Source organism: Geotrypetes seraphini, chromosome 3, assembly GCF_902459505.1.
Source record: "Geotrypetes seraphini chromosome 3, aGeoSer1.1, whole genome shotgun sequence".
Classification (NCBI taxonomy): domain Eukaryota; kingdom Metazoa; phylum Chordata; class Amphibia; order Gymnophiona; family Dermophiidae; genus Geotrypetes; species Geotrypetes seraphini.
Window position 1 is genome coordinate 128,890,390 of NC_047086.1, and position 16,342 is coordinate 128,906,731.

At 45.6% G+C, this 16,342-nt stretch overlaps 1 protein-coding gene across 17 annotated transcripts in view; it reads left to right on the plus strand.

Moving 5' to 3' along the window:
- Positions 1-16,342, plus strand: part of NCOA1 (nuclear receptor coactivator 1) — a 631,796-nt gene that overhangs the window by 499,812 nt on the left and 115,642 nt on the right. The gene's annotated exons all lie outside the window — the stretch shown is intronic.

Below are 16,342 nucleotides of genomic sequence, written 5' to 3' on the forward strand. Positions count from 1 at the left end.
ATTTTACTAAATAATATTAGCTATGATTCTACAAAGAGCAGAGACCTTTCAGTGCATCAGTGCAAATGTACCTTAGCTTAACTAAATGGGGGTCTAGGATGCATGATTATGAAATTAAATTGAGAATTTTTATAATTAACTACTACTTGGGCTTAATTTGTAGACAAAAGGAAAATGAATTTTTGGAAGGGATAGGGCTAGGGCCAGAACGGTCTCGCTCACAAGCACACACAGTACTTAATTTGCTGATATACCGTATTTTCACGCATATAACGCGCGCGTTATACGCGTTTTTACCTACCGCGCATACCCCTCGCGCGTTATATGCGTGAGCGCGGTATACAAAAGTTTTAAAACATAGTTCCCACCCCCGCCCGACGCCCGATTCACCCCCCCAGCAGGACCGCTCGCACCCCCATCCCGAACGACCGCTCGCACGCGCTCCCACCCGCACCCGCATCCACGATCGGAGCAAGAGGGAGCCCAAGCCCTCTTGCCCGGCCGACTCCCCGACGTCCGATACATCCCCCCCCCCCCCCGGCAGGACCACTCGCACCCCCACCCCGAAGGACCGCCGACTTCCCGACAATATCGGGCCAGAAGGGAGCCCAAACCCTCCTGGCCACGGCGACCCCCTAACCCCACCCCGCACTACATTACGGGCAGGAGGGATCCCAGGCCCTCCTGCCCTCGACGCAAACCCCCCTCCCTCCAACGATCGCCCCCCCCCAAGAACCTCCGACCGCCCCCCCCAGCCGACCCGCGACCCCCCTGGCGACCCCCACGACCCCCCACCCCCCTTCCCCGTACCTTTGGTAGTTGGGCCAGAAGGGAGCCCAAACCCTCCTGGCCACGGCGACCCCCTAACCCCACCCCGCACTACATTACGGGCAGGAGGGATCCCAGGCCCTCCTGCCCTCGACGCAAACCCCCCTCCCCCCAACGACCGCCCCCCCCCCCAAGAACCTCCGACCGCCTCCCAGCCGACCCGCGATCCCCCTGGCGACCCCCACGACCCCCCCACCCCCCTTCCCCGTACCTTTGGTAGTTGGCCGGACAGACGGGAGCCAAACCCGCCTGTCCGGCAGGCAGCCAACGAAGGAATGAGGCCGGATTGGCCCATCCATCCTAAAGCTCCGCCTACTGGTGGGACCTAAGGCGCGTGGGCCAATCAGAATAGGCCCTGGAGCCTTAGGTCCCACCTGGGGGCGCGGCCTGAGGCACATGGGCCGACCATGTGCCTCAGGCCGCGCCCCCAGGTGGGACCTAAGGCTCCAGGGCCTATTCTGATTGGCCCACGCGCCTTAGGTCCCACCAGTAGGCGGAGCTTTAGGATGGATGGGCCAATCCGGCCTCATTCCTTCGTTGGCTGCCTGCCGGACAGGCGGGTTTGGCTCCCGTCTGTCCGGCCAACTACCAAAGGTACGGGGAAGGGGGGTGGGGGGGTCGTGGGGGTCGCCAGGGGGATCGCGGGTCGGCTGGGAGGCGGTCGGAGGTTCTTGGGGGGGGGCGGTCGTTGGGGGGAGGGGGGTTTGCGTCGAGGGCAGGAGGGCCTGGGATCCCTCCTGCCCGTAATGTAGTGCGGGGTGGGGTTAGGGGGTCGCCGTGGCCAGGAGGGTTTGGGCTCCCTTCTGGCCCAACTACCAAAGGTACGGGGAAGGGGGGTGGGGGGTCGTGGGGGTCGTCAGGGGGATCGCGGGTTGGCTGGGGGGCAGTCGGAGGTTCTTGGGGGGGGGCGGTCGTTGGGGGGAGGGGGGTTTGCGTCGAGGGCAGGAGGGCCTGGGATCCCTCCTGCCCGTAATGTAGTGCGGGGTGGGGTTAGGGGGTCGCCGTGGCCAGGAGGATTTGGGCTCCCTCCTGGCCCGATATTGTTGGGGAGTCGGCGGTCCTTCGGGGGGGAGGGATGTATCGGACGTCGGGGGGGGGGGGCATCAGGCTTTCAGGATGGGGACAGACCTTCAAGGGGGGACAGTGCACGGAAGTCAGGGGGGGTGAACGGAGAGTCGGGACAGCGCACGGAAAGTCAGGGCAGTGCACGGAAGTCAGGGGGGGGTGAACGGAGAGTCGGGACAGCGCACGGAAAGTCAGGGCAGTGCACGGAAGTCAGGGGGGGGTGAACGGAGAGTCGGGACAGCGCACGGAGAGGCGGGGCAGTGCACGGAAGTCAGGGGGGGTGAACGGAGAGTCGGGCAGCATGCGCGGTATAATCGTGAGCGCGTTATACCAAAGTTTTTGTGCTTATCATCGTGATTTCTGCGCGCTATACACGTGTGCGCGTTTTATACGGGTGCGTGTTATTTGCGTGAAAATACGGTAAGTAAGCTCAGAGAGGCTATAATGAAATATAAATCAAACTCACTATATTGTAGATGTCTCAAAGAAACTTGGGTGCCTACTTAATTATCTATTCAGATGCCAACTGTTGTATCTGTCAAGACCCCGGTCTCCCTTTTTCGGATTATTTAAACTTGCATTTAGGGAATTATTTGTTTATTAAAATTTGATATACTACCAAAGTTGCACAAGCAAATCATAGCAGTGTACAATAAAACAGATAAAATGTATATAGTTAAAAAAGAACTCAGCTTATTTATAGAAAAGTACAACTAATCCAAAACAGATCCAGCTCTGAGCCTAGAAAAGAGGTAGAAATTTTCCCAGTCATGCACAGGAGTTCCCGCCTCAGCCCTTTGCTGCTCTTCAAGTTATAGAGAACTGTCCCAGGGCAGAGGCATGTGTGCGTGGCTGATTTATAATGTTTGAGAACTTCCATTAGGCATCAGCAACTTCACTTTTTTTTCAGTCAACAAGCGGGAAGAATTGGTCACACAGATAGGGGTTCCCTGAGATGTGTGCTTCTGTCTTAGTTGGTTTTTAACATTCTTGAAGTTTATTGTGCGCCAGTTGTGATTAATAAAATAAGTTTTGCAATAAAGCTTGACCAAATAAAAAAAAAAAAAAGAAAAGTACAACTAAAAAAGTAGACATAAAAAAAAGGTATAGGGCCCAGTGAATGGTCCCCGGTGGCAGTTCACCTGCATGACTATCAGCGAGTCTAAATCATACTTAAGGTCAAGACAAATCAAAAGCAAGTTGGAATAAAAAAGGGTTTTAACTATGATCTACATTCTCGATAAGAGGTAATTGCATAAAGTAAACATGGGAGAGAATTCCTTAGTGAAAGTGCAAGACAGAAAAAAGCTGACCTACGAGTTGACTCCCATTAAACTTGAGCCAGTGGAGGCGTTGCTAAAAGATAATCATTTAATGATCTTTAGCAACGCCTGGAAGTATAAGGGATCATAGGAGAAGATAGTCCAGAATTCCATCCTTGAGTGTTTTGTATGTTAAAGTAAAAATTTTAAATTTAATCTTAGACTAGATAGGGAGCCAATGTAGTTGTTTCAAAAAGGGCATGATTAGATCATGTCATTTAGCATCATAGATCAGTTGGGCAGTAGTGTTTTGTAAGAGCTCTAGTCCAGTGTTTTTCAACCTTTTTACACCCGTGGACCAGCAGAAATAAAAGAATTATTTTGTGGACCGGCAAACTGCTAGGACTAAAATTTAAAAACTCCATTTCCGCCCCATCTCCGCGTGCTCGGTCCCCACAAATCATCTGATCCCATCCACACAAGCCTCAGTTATGATTTTATATTGAATGTATTTTATTAAAGTATAAAAAGAAACAATATTCTGTACAATTTGTCATTTTATAAATACAAATAATACAGAGCAAGGATCAACAAAATCCCTGTCTCCCCTCCCCTTCACATATATCCCCTCTACTATCAAGAAAACTGAACAAGCCAAATTATTACAGAATGCTACACAGAAATATCATGCTAACAGAATAATAATAATAACAGTTTATATACCACAGTACCGTGAAGTTCTATGCAGTTTACAAAAGATTAAAAGACGGTACAAATTGAACTTAAGAGAGGTGAAAGAGAGTGATTAATAGGTCAAGAAAACCGTTATTGAGGAGAAAGAGATGCACGGGTCAGTTGTCTAGATACTTCAGGAACAGGTATGTTTTAGGCGCTTCCTGAATTCCTCATAAGTAGTGGGCGAAAGCAATTGTTCTAGATCCTTACCCCATAATGCTGCTTGATGTGAGAGAAGGTGTTCATGGTGTTTTTTTCAGTTTACAACCTCTAACTAGGGGGGAAACGAAGTTCGAATGTGAGCTTCTCTTGTGTCTGTTGGCTGAGAAGGAGAAAAGGTCCGTTATGTATTTAGGGGCTAGTCCGTATAGTACTTTGAAGCAGAGGCAGGCGAACTTAAACTTTACGCGTGCTTCCATTGGTAGCCAGTGCAACTGCCAGTACTAAGGTGTCACTTGGTCAAATTTCTTTAGCCCGAAGATTAGTCTGACTGCTGCATTTTGCATTAGTTGTAGACGTCGCATATTAGAACATAAGAAGTTGCCTCCGCTGGGTCAGACCAGAGGTCCATCCCGCCCAGCGGTCCGCTCCCACGGCGGCCCATCAGGCCTATCACCTGTGCAGTGTTCCCTTGACTATTCCTATAACCTACCTCAACTCCTATCTGTACCCCTCAATCCCCTTAACCTCTAGGAACCTATCCAAACCTTCTTTGAAGCCCTGTAGCGTCCTCTGGCTTATCACGGCTTCCGGAAGCGCATTCAATGTGTCCATCACCCTCTGGGTAAAAAATAACTTCCTAGCATTTGTTCTAAACCTGTCCCCTTTTAATTTCTCCGAGTGCCCCCTTGTATTTGTGGTTCCCCACAGTATGAAGAATCTGTCCCTGTCTAACTTTTCAATGCCCTTCAGGATTTTGAAGGTTTCTATCATGTCTCCTCTAAGTCTCGGCTTTTCCAGGGAGAACAGCCCCAGCTTTTTCAACCTGTCAGCATATGAGAAGTTTTCCATACCCTTTATCAGTTTAATCGCTCTTCTCTGGACTCCCTCAAGTACTGCCATGTCCTTCTTGAGGTATGGCGACCAGTACTGGACACAGTACTCCAGATGCGGGCGCACCATTGCACGATACAGTGGCAGGCATGATGACTTCCTTTGTCCTGACCGTGATACCCTTTTTAATGATACCCAACATTTTATTTGCTTTCCTTGAGGCCGTCGCACATTGTGCCGATGCCTTCATTGCTTTGTCTACCATCACCCCCAGGTCTCTTTCAAGGTTAATTACCCCTAGCAGTGATCCCCCCCATTTTGTAGCTGAACATCGGATTCTTTTTCCCTATATTTCTCTATATTAAAGCTCATCTGCAACTTTTTTGCCCACTCCTCCAGTATCGTTAGGTCCCTTTGCAGGCCATCGCAGTCTTCCGCGGTTCCAACCCTGCTGCAGAGTTTGATGTCATCTGCAAATTTTATAACCTCACATTTTGTTCCCGCCTCCAGGTCGTTAATGAATATATTGAACGGGAGCGGTCCCAGCACCGATCCCTGCGGAACTCCGCTCGTGACCCATAGCCAGTCTGAGTAATGGCCCTTTACTCCAACCCTCTGTTTCCTGCCTGCCAGCCAGTTTTTGATCCATCGGTGGACCTCCCCTTGCACCCCGTGGTTCCACAGCTTCTTTTGCTAAATAGGCGATGTTACAGTAGTCAAGTTGACTTAGTATGAGGGATTGTACCAGGATTCTGAATGCTGACGTATCGAAATATGATTTAATGATCTAAGTTTCCAGAGAGTGAAAAAAACCCTTTCTGATTAAGGAGTCCAACTGGTCTTTCATGGTTAGGCATTGATCCAGAGTTACACCCAGTATCTTCATGGTAGACTTAATAGGATAACTAAGTTCATTGATACATAGTGGCATTTTGGTGTCAAACGGATGTGGCGAAGCAACGAAGAATTTTGTTTTTTCTGAATTAAGTTTGAGCTTGAAGCCTGTCATCCATTGCTCCATCACATTTATAGCTTCTGATGCCTTGGGAATAGTTTCTGAGATAGAGTTAGCAAATGGGATGATGATCGTAAAGTCATCTACGTAACTGAATAATTTTATCCCCAGCTGGGTTAATTGCAGTCACACATGACAGGAATAGTTTTAGGGGAGTGCAACTAGGGCAACTGCCCCCTGGTCAGAGAGCGCCCTAAGCCAGATGGAAGCTAAAGAAGCACTGCCTGGGCTTTGCAGTCCCTAGTTATGTCTAACCCCAGCTCTAGCAGGATATATATTTCAAATCTGATATATTCTAATCACAAAATAGAAATAAAATTATTTTTCTGCCTTTTCTCGTCTCTGGTTTCTGCTTTCATCTTCTTTTCACTCTCTTCCTTCCCATTTCTGCCCTTTCTGTCTCTTCAATCCAGCATCTGCCCCTTCCATCCACTGTCTGTCCTCTCCCCCTTCCATATGGATCTGTCTTCTTTCTATGCCCCTCCCCCCTTTGCATCCAGCCTGCGCCCCCTCTCTCCTTTTTACATGATTCATTCCAGCTTCACTGCTCTCTTCATTTTTTATCTCTCCTACACCAGATCTACCATCGTTGTCCCTCTCTGCTTATTTTTCTACTGACCTCTTCCTATCATAAATCTCTCTACTTTCTCATGCCTGTCTCTTCCCTTCCCCTCCTCTAATCTCCCTGCCAGCTGTTTCCTTTCTTTTTTCATTCTCCCTTCTCTCCTCCTCCTGTCCAGCAGTAACTCTCTTCCATTCCTCCCCTCCCAGCAGCATCTCTCCTCCCTCTCTAGTAGCAGCTGTCCCTTTTTTCCCTTGCCCAGCAGTTTCCCAGACTCCTTTCCCTCCTCCCTTCCCAGCAGCATCTCTCCTTCTCCTTCCCTCCAGGTCCAGTAGCAACTGTCCCTTTTTTTCCCTTGCCCAGGAACTTCCCAGACTCCTTTCCCTCCTCCCCTCCCAGCAGCATCTCTCCTTCTTCCTCTCCAGTAGCAGCTGTCCCCTTTTTTCCCTTGCCTAGCAGCTTCCCAGACTCCAATAGTGGCTTTCTCCCCTCCCAGCAGCTCTCCTTACTTCCCAGCGCAGCGATTCAGGAAGGCAGCCTCGGGTCCTTTGTTGGGTCGTGCCGCCTCTGAGGAAAGAGGAAGTTGCATCATCAGAGGCAACCGCGACTCAGCAAAAGCCCCAAGTCTGCCTTCGTGAATTGCTGCACTGGGAAGTAAAGGAGAGCTGCAGAGAGGGGAGAAAGCTCCCCAAGATCTCTCCGGCCCAGCGCAGACTTCAGCTGTTGATCTTGCCGGCCCTGCGCGGACCAGCAAAATTTCCTGCGGACCGGCGGTTGAAGAACAGTGCTCTAGTCTACTGAGACAATAACTGGGAAGACCAGCAGAGGATTGCATTACAACAGTGGTAGGCAAACCCATTAGTCAAAAGAGCCAAAATCAGCAGTACAACGATTAAGATTTTTTTTTAGAGCCATACCCCGTGCCCGCTTGCGCTACGACGGCTACGTTAACCCAATTGACACTCCGCTCACCCGCACGTAGTCAAAATCGATTCATGGCAGAGCCTAGAGAATAACACGGGGAAAAAATTTGTGTCTGTCCCCACTCGGTCCCCATCCCCGCAAACCATCTGATCCCATCTACACAAGCCTCGAATAGTTTTATACTGAACTTATTATATTAAAGTATAAAAAGAAACAATATTCTGTACAATTGTCAATTATAAATCAGTGTCTTCTCCCCACTCTCTCTTCCCTATTTCCCTTCAGCGTCCTCAGCCCATTCATTCTCCACTTCCCTTCAGCGCACGCACATAAAAACAAGCAAGTAATTTTATATCGTTTTCATTCTATTCATTCATAGAAATTAAAATCTAAATAATGCCAGTCACATAACAAAACATGATTTTACAAAAATAATTCCCTGCACAGTCAAGCCTGCAAGGATTACTAGATGTCTTTCAGCAGCTCCCCTCCCTCCATCCCCCTTACGTCTTTCAGCAGCTCCTCTCCCTCCATCCCCCTTACCTTCGTGTCCAAGTCAAAATGATCTACCAACAATAAAATTTAAAAAAAAACACAAAGCAAGTTCTTTCTGGTTCTCAGTGGCTCTGGGTTTTTGGAACAACAACCCAGAAAGCAATAAACTCAGCAGTGATACATTGCTCTCCCCAGCTAAAAATTAACCCCAAATTTGATATATGGTGCTGAAATAATAATAATAATAACTTTATTCTTCTATACCGCCACAATCTTGCGACTTCTAGGCGGTTTACAATCAAGAGTGCTGGACATTCAGCAAAATACAATAAGTAGATATTCAGAGGAAATACAGAGATCAGAGACCTCAGGAGGCAATAGTATAGAAATACAATTTGCTGAGCGAAAATGTAATATGTACATTTTAGTAGGTAATGTCCGACAGGACCTGTTGGGGATAAATAGCAACGTAAAGTTACGATAATATGAAGATAGCAGATTATATTTATAACAGTGCTGTAAGTTCAGGTGGAATAGGGAGGGGGGAGGGAGAGGGAGCGCGGGTCAATTGTTTAGGTATTTCTGGAACAGGTATGTTTTTAGGCGTTTCCTGAATTCCCCGTATAAAGTGGACGAAAGCAGTTGGTCTAGGTCTTTGCCCCTTAGGACTGCTTGGTGAGAGAGAAGGTGTTCGTGGTGTTTTATCATTTTGCAGCCTCTAACTGGAGGGGAAATGAGTTTTGGGTGTGTGTTTCTCTTGAGTTTGTTATTAGAAAATCCGAAAAGGTCCGTTATGTACTTGGGGGTCAGGCCGTAAAGTACTTTGAAGCAGAGGCAGGCAAATTTAAACCTTACTCGGGCTTCCGTTGGTAGCCAGTGCAGCTGTCAATAGTAGGGTGTCACGTGGTCGAATTTCTTCAGCCCGAAGATAAGTATGACCGCAGCATTTTGCATTATTTGGAGACGTCTCATATTCTTTTGTGAGATTGCTAGATAGGCGATGTTGCAGTAGTCAAGCTGACTCAGTATGAGGGATTGCACTAGGATTCTGAATGTTGACGTATCGAAGTATGATTTAATGGTTCTGAGTTTCCAGAGAGTAAGGAAACCTTTTCTGAATAGGGAATCCACTTGTTCCTTCATTGTTAGGCATTGGTCTAGAATAACACCTAGTATTTTCATGGTGGGCTGAATAGGGTAGTTGAGTTTATTGATGCATAGTGGGGTTTTATTGTCAAGCGGGTGAGGGGAGGCAACAAAGAATTTTGTTTTTTCTGGGTTTAGCTTGAGCTTGAAATCTGTCATTCATTGTTCCATCTCATTTATGGCATCGGATGCCTTGGAAATGGTTTCCGAGATGGAGTTGGCGAATGGGATGATGATCGTAAAGTCATCTGCGTAGCTGAATAGTTTTATTCCTAGTTGGGTTAGTTTCACACCTAATGAGGACATGTAGATATTGAAAAGCAGTGGGGAAAGCGGTCACCCTTGTGGCACTCCGGATGAGTTGCTCCAAGTGTCGGAGTGTTCGTTGTTAAAGCGTACCTGGTAAGAACGGGATGTGAGGAAGCCACAAAACCAGTTTAGTACCTCAGCTCTGATACCAATGGCGTCTAAGCATTGCATCATTTTCTCATGGTCTACCAAGTCGAATGCAGAGCTCATGTCGAATTGCATGATCAGGGCGTTGAGGCCTTTACTAAATAATAGGCGCAGATAGTCTAGGATGGCAGCGATTACTGTCTCCGTACTGAATAGGGTTCTAAAGCCGGATTGAGTTTCATGCAGGAGAGAGAATTGATTAAGGTAGTCCATTAGTTGGGTGTGTACTAGTCCTTCCATGATTTTTACAATGAATGGGATAGATGCTATTGGTCTGTAGTTTGTTATTAGCGCTGAGGATTCTTTTCTATTTTTTGGGATGGGGGTTATTATTATGTGACCGTTGTTAGTGAGGAAAGTCCCATTTTTTAGGTTGTGGGTTAGGTAGTGTAATAGTGATATTTTGAATTCTGGTTGTGCCGCTTTCATAATCTCCAGAGGGCACGTATCTAGGATGCAGTGAGATTTAGAGTATTTGTTGTAGAGTTTGGTGTAGGTATTCCATTCTGGATCTAGAAAGGAACTCCAGATCATGTCTGTAGGTATTTTATTGTCATGTGAGTTAGCTATTTGGTAGTTGCTGGGGATGATTGTTACATCGTTATTGCTTATACAGTTATTTTTTAGGTTTTTAATTTTGGAATCAAAATATAGAGCTAGGTCCTTTGCGGTGGGTAACTTCGTGTTGTGCTCAGGTGTGGTGTAGCGGGTGGTGTCAAATAGGTTTGTGACTATATTGAATAACTCTTTTGTATTGATTCCTTGTGAACCTTTGCATGATAAGTTAATTTTGGTGGAGTAGAACACTTTGCGTTTGTCTTTTATCAGTTGTTTGTAGGTTTTTATGTAGGCTCTCCAATTGTTGCGGTCAATCAGTTCTCCTGTTTTATTCCAAATTCTTTCTAGTCGCCTAGCTGTTTGTTTCGTTTTTAGTAGTTCGGCGTCGAACCATTTGTTGTGTTTGTTTGCATTGCTTTTGCTTTTATGTAAGGGGGCGATTTTATCTAGGATGGATGTGCTGTGTTCCAGTGTTCCCAGAAATCTATTCCTTCCTCTATTACTGTATGCGGTTCGTATTCTGACCAGTATTATTCTGGATTAATATAACCTCTTGTTTGATGTTCTTTTTTTATTATCGGACGTGTTTTAGATTTTCGGTGTGACCAGATCAGCTTAAAATAATAGGTGAAGTGGTTGGACCAGATGTCGTGATGCCAGGTGCCTTCAGTCAGAGAGATGATTGGGTCAAGGTTTTCCTTTGTGGACATGGCAACTAGGTCTAAATGAAGACCTTTTTCGTGAGTTTGTGTGGGTACGGGGATGTTGTAGTTGAGTAGAGTTAGGAAGTTTTTAAGCTCTATTTCATCTGTGTTGTTCTCTTAGTCTAGGTGTAAATTTATGTCCCCTGTGATGATGTTGTAGTTGGGGCTGATAGAATTGTGCAGGACGAATTTGCAGAAGTCTTCTTTGGCTTTGGGCACAGTGGAAATGTAGGCACAGTTCCAAGATATGCATTCAACTAAGTTGATTTAAATCGGGAGCCTCAACCCTGATGAAAGTAATCTGAAACATGGGCATGTTTAAATCCATTTAAGCTAAGTACTTTAAGAAAAAGATATACTACAAAATAAAAAACTATATTTATACTAATGAAATGGTAGATTTAAACAAAAGAATTAATCAAGATTTGATCCAATGAAGATTGGGTTCAATGATTTGTTTCACTTGAACCACAGGGGTAGTGTAACCCTCTGAGGATCTTTACCATCCCTAATCAATTTAAGGTTTGGTTAAAAATATTTTTGTTATAAACAGAGCTGGAAGTTTATGATTGTAGAAGTTATTGAATTGGATTCCAGTCATTGAATAGCCAGTTACGTTGAAGCTTGAACTCATATGAGTAGCATTTAATAATTTATCTACCTCAATAGGAAAGAAAAGAGTTTTCAAATAATTTTTGTTTTATTTTCCAATATAGTTCCCTGATAGGTCCATACACTTCATCCACGTTTCCTGCAATTACTTTTACCCCTTTGAAAAGAATTCTTCTCTTTAACCTTAAACCAGCACATCACAGCTTCCTTGAAGTCTTCATCAATTGAAAACTGCTGCCCACGGAGAGATTTCTTCATAACTCAGAACAAGAAATAATCCGAGAGAGCCAGGTCAGGATTGTAGAGTGGATGGTTCAGCTGCTGAAACCCATATCCATTGATGGCAGCATGTGATTTTTGTGACATGTGCACTGACGCAGTCATGAAAAATCATGCTGCCTGCTGTGAGTTCCTCATCATTTCTCCTAGATTGATTCCCACAAAACGGTCATTGTGTTGGCATAACTCTCCCCGGTTATGATTGTTTTTTGTGGCATGAACTCCAGAAGCAAGTGTCCTTCATCATCCCAGAAGACAGTTGTCATGACTTTGCTTGCAGAGTTTTCTGTCTTGAACAATTTTAGGGCGGGGGATGACTCGTTTCCACTGCATTGACTCCATTTTGGACTCAGGATCTTTGTAATAGATGCAAGTCTCATCTCCAGTCACCAAACAATGAAAAAAATTCACATGGACTTCACGGAGCATCTCCAAGTTCTCCTGACAGCACTTGGAGTCTCATGGCCTTCTGACACGGCATCAGCATTCTTGGAGCCCATTTTGCACTACTAATCTTGGACATGCCCAATTTTTTTCATGAATTATTTTCTAAACTGTACCTGCCAAGATGCCCATTTCTTTAGCTATTCAGGAAACCTTAATTCATCTGTCTGAGAATTAAATCCTCAAATTTCTTGTCATGCGTTCATAGATCTCGTTTGTCTTTTTTCCTTCTTTTGTGAGAAATTTTATCACTGAATGGTGCTCCAAATCTAGTAGTTTCTTACTTGATTCTCACGAGGATTCTCCTGGCATCCTGTCTCTTGAAATGTTAGACTCCCACTGAGCCACAACTGTGCATGAGTAACCTTGAGACATGTCATAACATGCACAGACATGTTTCAACATGCTTGCTACTTTCTTTCATGCTCAGATAAATTATTGAAAGCCCCTCATAACACAACAAATTTCCCCTCACCAGCAAAGAAAAACAAAAAAGGAAAAATAAAATACATCTGGTAGTGAATGACCAGCCTCTATCTAAATGTCAAGAGCAGGACAGATAGTGGACAAATCAAAAGATAAGGTCCTGCCACTCTCACCTCCTCCTTTCAGCGTATCAGTATCATATTCTCTATGTCTCTCCTCCCCCATTCAGATCATTCATAAAACTTTTCTCCGACCGGTTCCTCTCTTGCCTCAGGCCATGTCCACCACTCTCTTTTTTGCCCAATGTTTTCACTTCCCCTACTTTCTTCTTCCTCTCTCCTCCTTGTCCTCTTTCCCTTCTCCCTTTGCACTTTATAATTTTTCTCCTCTTGCAAAGGCATAATTTGATGTTTTATATTTGGGGAGAGAGAGTTTAATAGCTCTTTTTAGCTTGTTCTGCTTCTCATTTCCCTTTGACCCAGAACTTTATTTCCCTCTGCTCCATAGCAAGCTCCAATATACTTTTCCCTAGTCATCTGCTGTTCCATGCAGGTTTTGATCACCCATCTCTTCATTGCTTTCCACTTCTTCAGGTGAGACTTTCTTTCATAGGTAGGTTTAACTCATCTTCAATTTGTGACTCCCTATTTGACCACAGGCTTAGATCATTTCCCTGCTCTTTCCCTGGCTCCAGGCATATTCCTGTTTTCTGGGACTGCTTCCTCATCTCCTTTTGCACTACAGCACTTCCTCTGGTATTCACAGATTCCAGGCCAATAGCCATCCTCTGCATAGTCCACATTTTTTGCTACATGCTCTCGGCCGTGGAAGCCCAGCAAGGATCAAGTTTCAAGTTTATTATGGCTTGCTATACCGCTTTTCATTTCCAAAGCAGTTTACAACATTACAAATCTTCAAAAATTAAAAACAACAAAATTGTAGGAATTACAAATGCAAATATATAGGTAGACAAATCTCATGAACAACTACAATACAGACAAAAGTGAAAAGGGTAGGGTAAAATAAAAAGGTGGTAAGGACAGAAAAGACAAAAGAGTAAGCTGCAAAGTATAGGTTAAGTTCAAGGTCTAGGTCTCATATGCTTCTTTGTAAAGAAAGGTTTTAAGCATTGATTAGAATTTGGATTCACACCTAAGAGCAAGTGGCAGTGCATTCCACAACGTTAGGGCTACCACTGTAAAAATTGTTTTTCGAGTGGTGTCATAAAATAATTGCCTAATTGAGGGAACTGCAAAAAGAGATTGTTGGGTGGATTGAAGTGGTCTTGATGTTGTTTACGGAATTAGAAGTCTATCGATGAAAGTAGGGGAATGATTGGAAAGTACCTTAAAGATTAGGAAAAGTATTTTAAACATAATTTGATGGGAAATAGGTAGCCAGTGTGCCTTTTTCAAAAGTGGGGTAATGTGATCGAATTTATTAGCTTGAAAAATAATTTTTACAGCTGTATTTTGAATAATCTGGAGTCTTCTGATTTCTTTTTGTGTGATTCCCTGATATAAAGAATTGCAGTAATCTAGAGTAGAGATGACCAGTGAATGGATGAGAATGATGAGAGATTTAGCGTCCAGAAGCTGAGTGGAAAAACATGTTCCCCAGCAGCCCAGGACATAGGAGCATCTAAACCACTATGTTCTGGGCTGCCTGCAGTAACTGAGCAGAGGCAACCTTCCTTCCTGCTTTCTCCTGCAAATCTTGTAGATTTCAGTTCTGATACTTAGGCAATGCTGTAAAAAAATATTGGGGGTGCCCTAGTACCCACATAGCTGGTGCTTATAATGTGGATGATTTAACTAGGGAGATGTGAGTATGTTGGGAGTTTGTGTATGCCTGTGCTTGAGTTAAATGCAAGGGGTGGGTGTGTCAGTCAATGAGTGAGTTTGTGTATGGGGAGTGATATTTAAGTGGGTAGAGTATAGGCGGGGCTTTATTTGAGGGGGTACTCAGAGGTACCGAGTGGTGCTGGCCGATTCGCCAATTTGAATCAATTCATTTTCATCTTGGCCACACCCCTTGTGTCATTCTACAAGTAACTGTCTTAAGCAATTTTTTAAAAGTAGAGTATTCTGCACATAATCTTATTTGACCAGATAACTTGTTCCATAATGACATCCCAGTGATCGTAAAACAGATGTATTCCACGTATCAGCAAAGGTGGAACTCAGGGCTCTCAACAAATTTTTAGTCTAAGAAAAATTTTGCATGTTGTCTCTGGCGTCCCTTTACCCCGTTCTAGATCAGAACGATTGGTTATGTTCTCTAAATCTCAAGGAGGCTTATGCTCGCATCCCCATTCATCCGATCTCCCATCAGTACCTCAGATTTTGGGTGGGGAATCTGCATTACCTGGCTTCATCTCCCAGAGTGTTCACCAAGTGCCTGGTGGTGGTAGCAGCAGCTCTGAGGAACCATGGTCTTCAGGTGTTCCCCTACCTAGATGACTGGCTCATCAAAGATTCAACATCTCAGGGGGTTATTGTAGCGACCCAACGGACTACGTGGTTCCTACAAAGTTTGGGATTCGAGATCACAGTGGATCAGTGGGTCCTGGAGGTGATTCAGGACGGTTATGCTCTAGAGTTTTCCTGTGCATTGCCAGATCACTTTCTCTCTTCTCCTTGCCAGGCAGCATGGAAGAAATGGGTCATTCACCAGACACTTCAAAGGCTGCTCAATCTTAAAGCTGTAGTTCCAGTACCTTCTCATGAGTGTTGCATCGGTCGGTATTCCATTTACTTCATGGTGCCCAAGAAAGAGGGGACTTTTCAGCCCATCTGAAGGGGTCAACAGGACTTCCCGAGTTCCTTCTTTTCGCATGGAGACCCTGAGATCTTTCATTCTTGTGGTTTAGCTAGGGGGAATTCCTTACCTCTCTTGATCTGACGGAGGCTTCCTTGCATGTTCTGATTCGTACCTCCCATCAGCGGTTCCTTCCCTTTGCGATCTTGAGACAGCACTATCACTTTTGTTCACTTCCTTTTGGTCTGGCAACGGCTCTGCGTATGTTCACCAAGATTATGGTGGTCATGGCAGGGGCCTTGTGCAAAGAGGGCATTCTGGTTCACCCCTATCTGGGTGACTGGTTGATCTGAGCAAAATCCTTTTAGGAGAGCTCCCGAGTTAGGGCTTGGGTTGTGGAGTTCTTGCAGTTGCTAGGGTGGGTAGTCATCATGTCCAAGAGCCGGTTGGCTCCTTCTCAGTGCCTGGAGTACCTTGGGGTTCTCTTTGACACCATTTTGGGGAAGGTCTTCCTACCGGATGCCCAAGTGCTCAAGTTGCATTTGCAGATTCGTCTTCTGATGGCTTCCTGGTATCCTCGGGCACTGGATTTTCTCCAGGTCTTGGGGTCGATGGCGGCTTCCATAGACATGGTTCGGTGGGCCCGGGCTCATATGCACCCACTTCAGTATGCTCTGCTGCAGCGGTGGTTGCCCCAGTTGCACGATATGGACACTCCTGTTCCTCTGCGGAGGTTGGTTCATTGCAGTCTCCATTGGTGGCTCCTTTCTTCCAATCTGGTACAGGGAGTGAGTCTGGATCAGCCTCAGTGGATCGTGCTTCTCATGGATGCCAGTCTCCTTGGCTGGGGATTTCAGTGTCTCGGTCACTCGACTCAAGGCATCTGGTTGACAGAGGAAGCGTCCTGGTCGAACAATGTTCTGGAGACCAGAGCCATCCGACTCGCATTGTTAGCATTCCAGCCACTGTTGATGGGCAAGTCTATTCGGGTTCTCTTGGACAATACCACAGTGGTGGCCTAAGTCAATCATCAGGAGGAGGGGTGGGGAACCAGGAGTCGTTTGGTGGTGCATGAGGC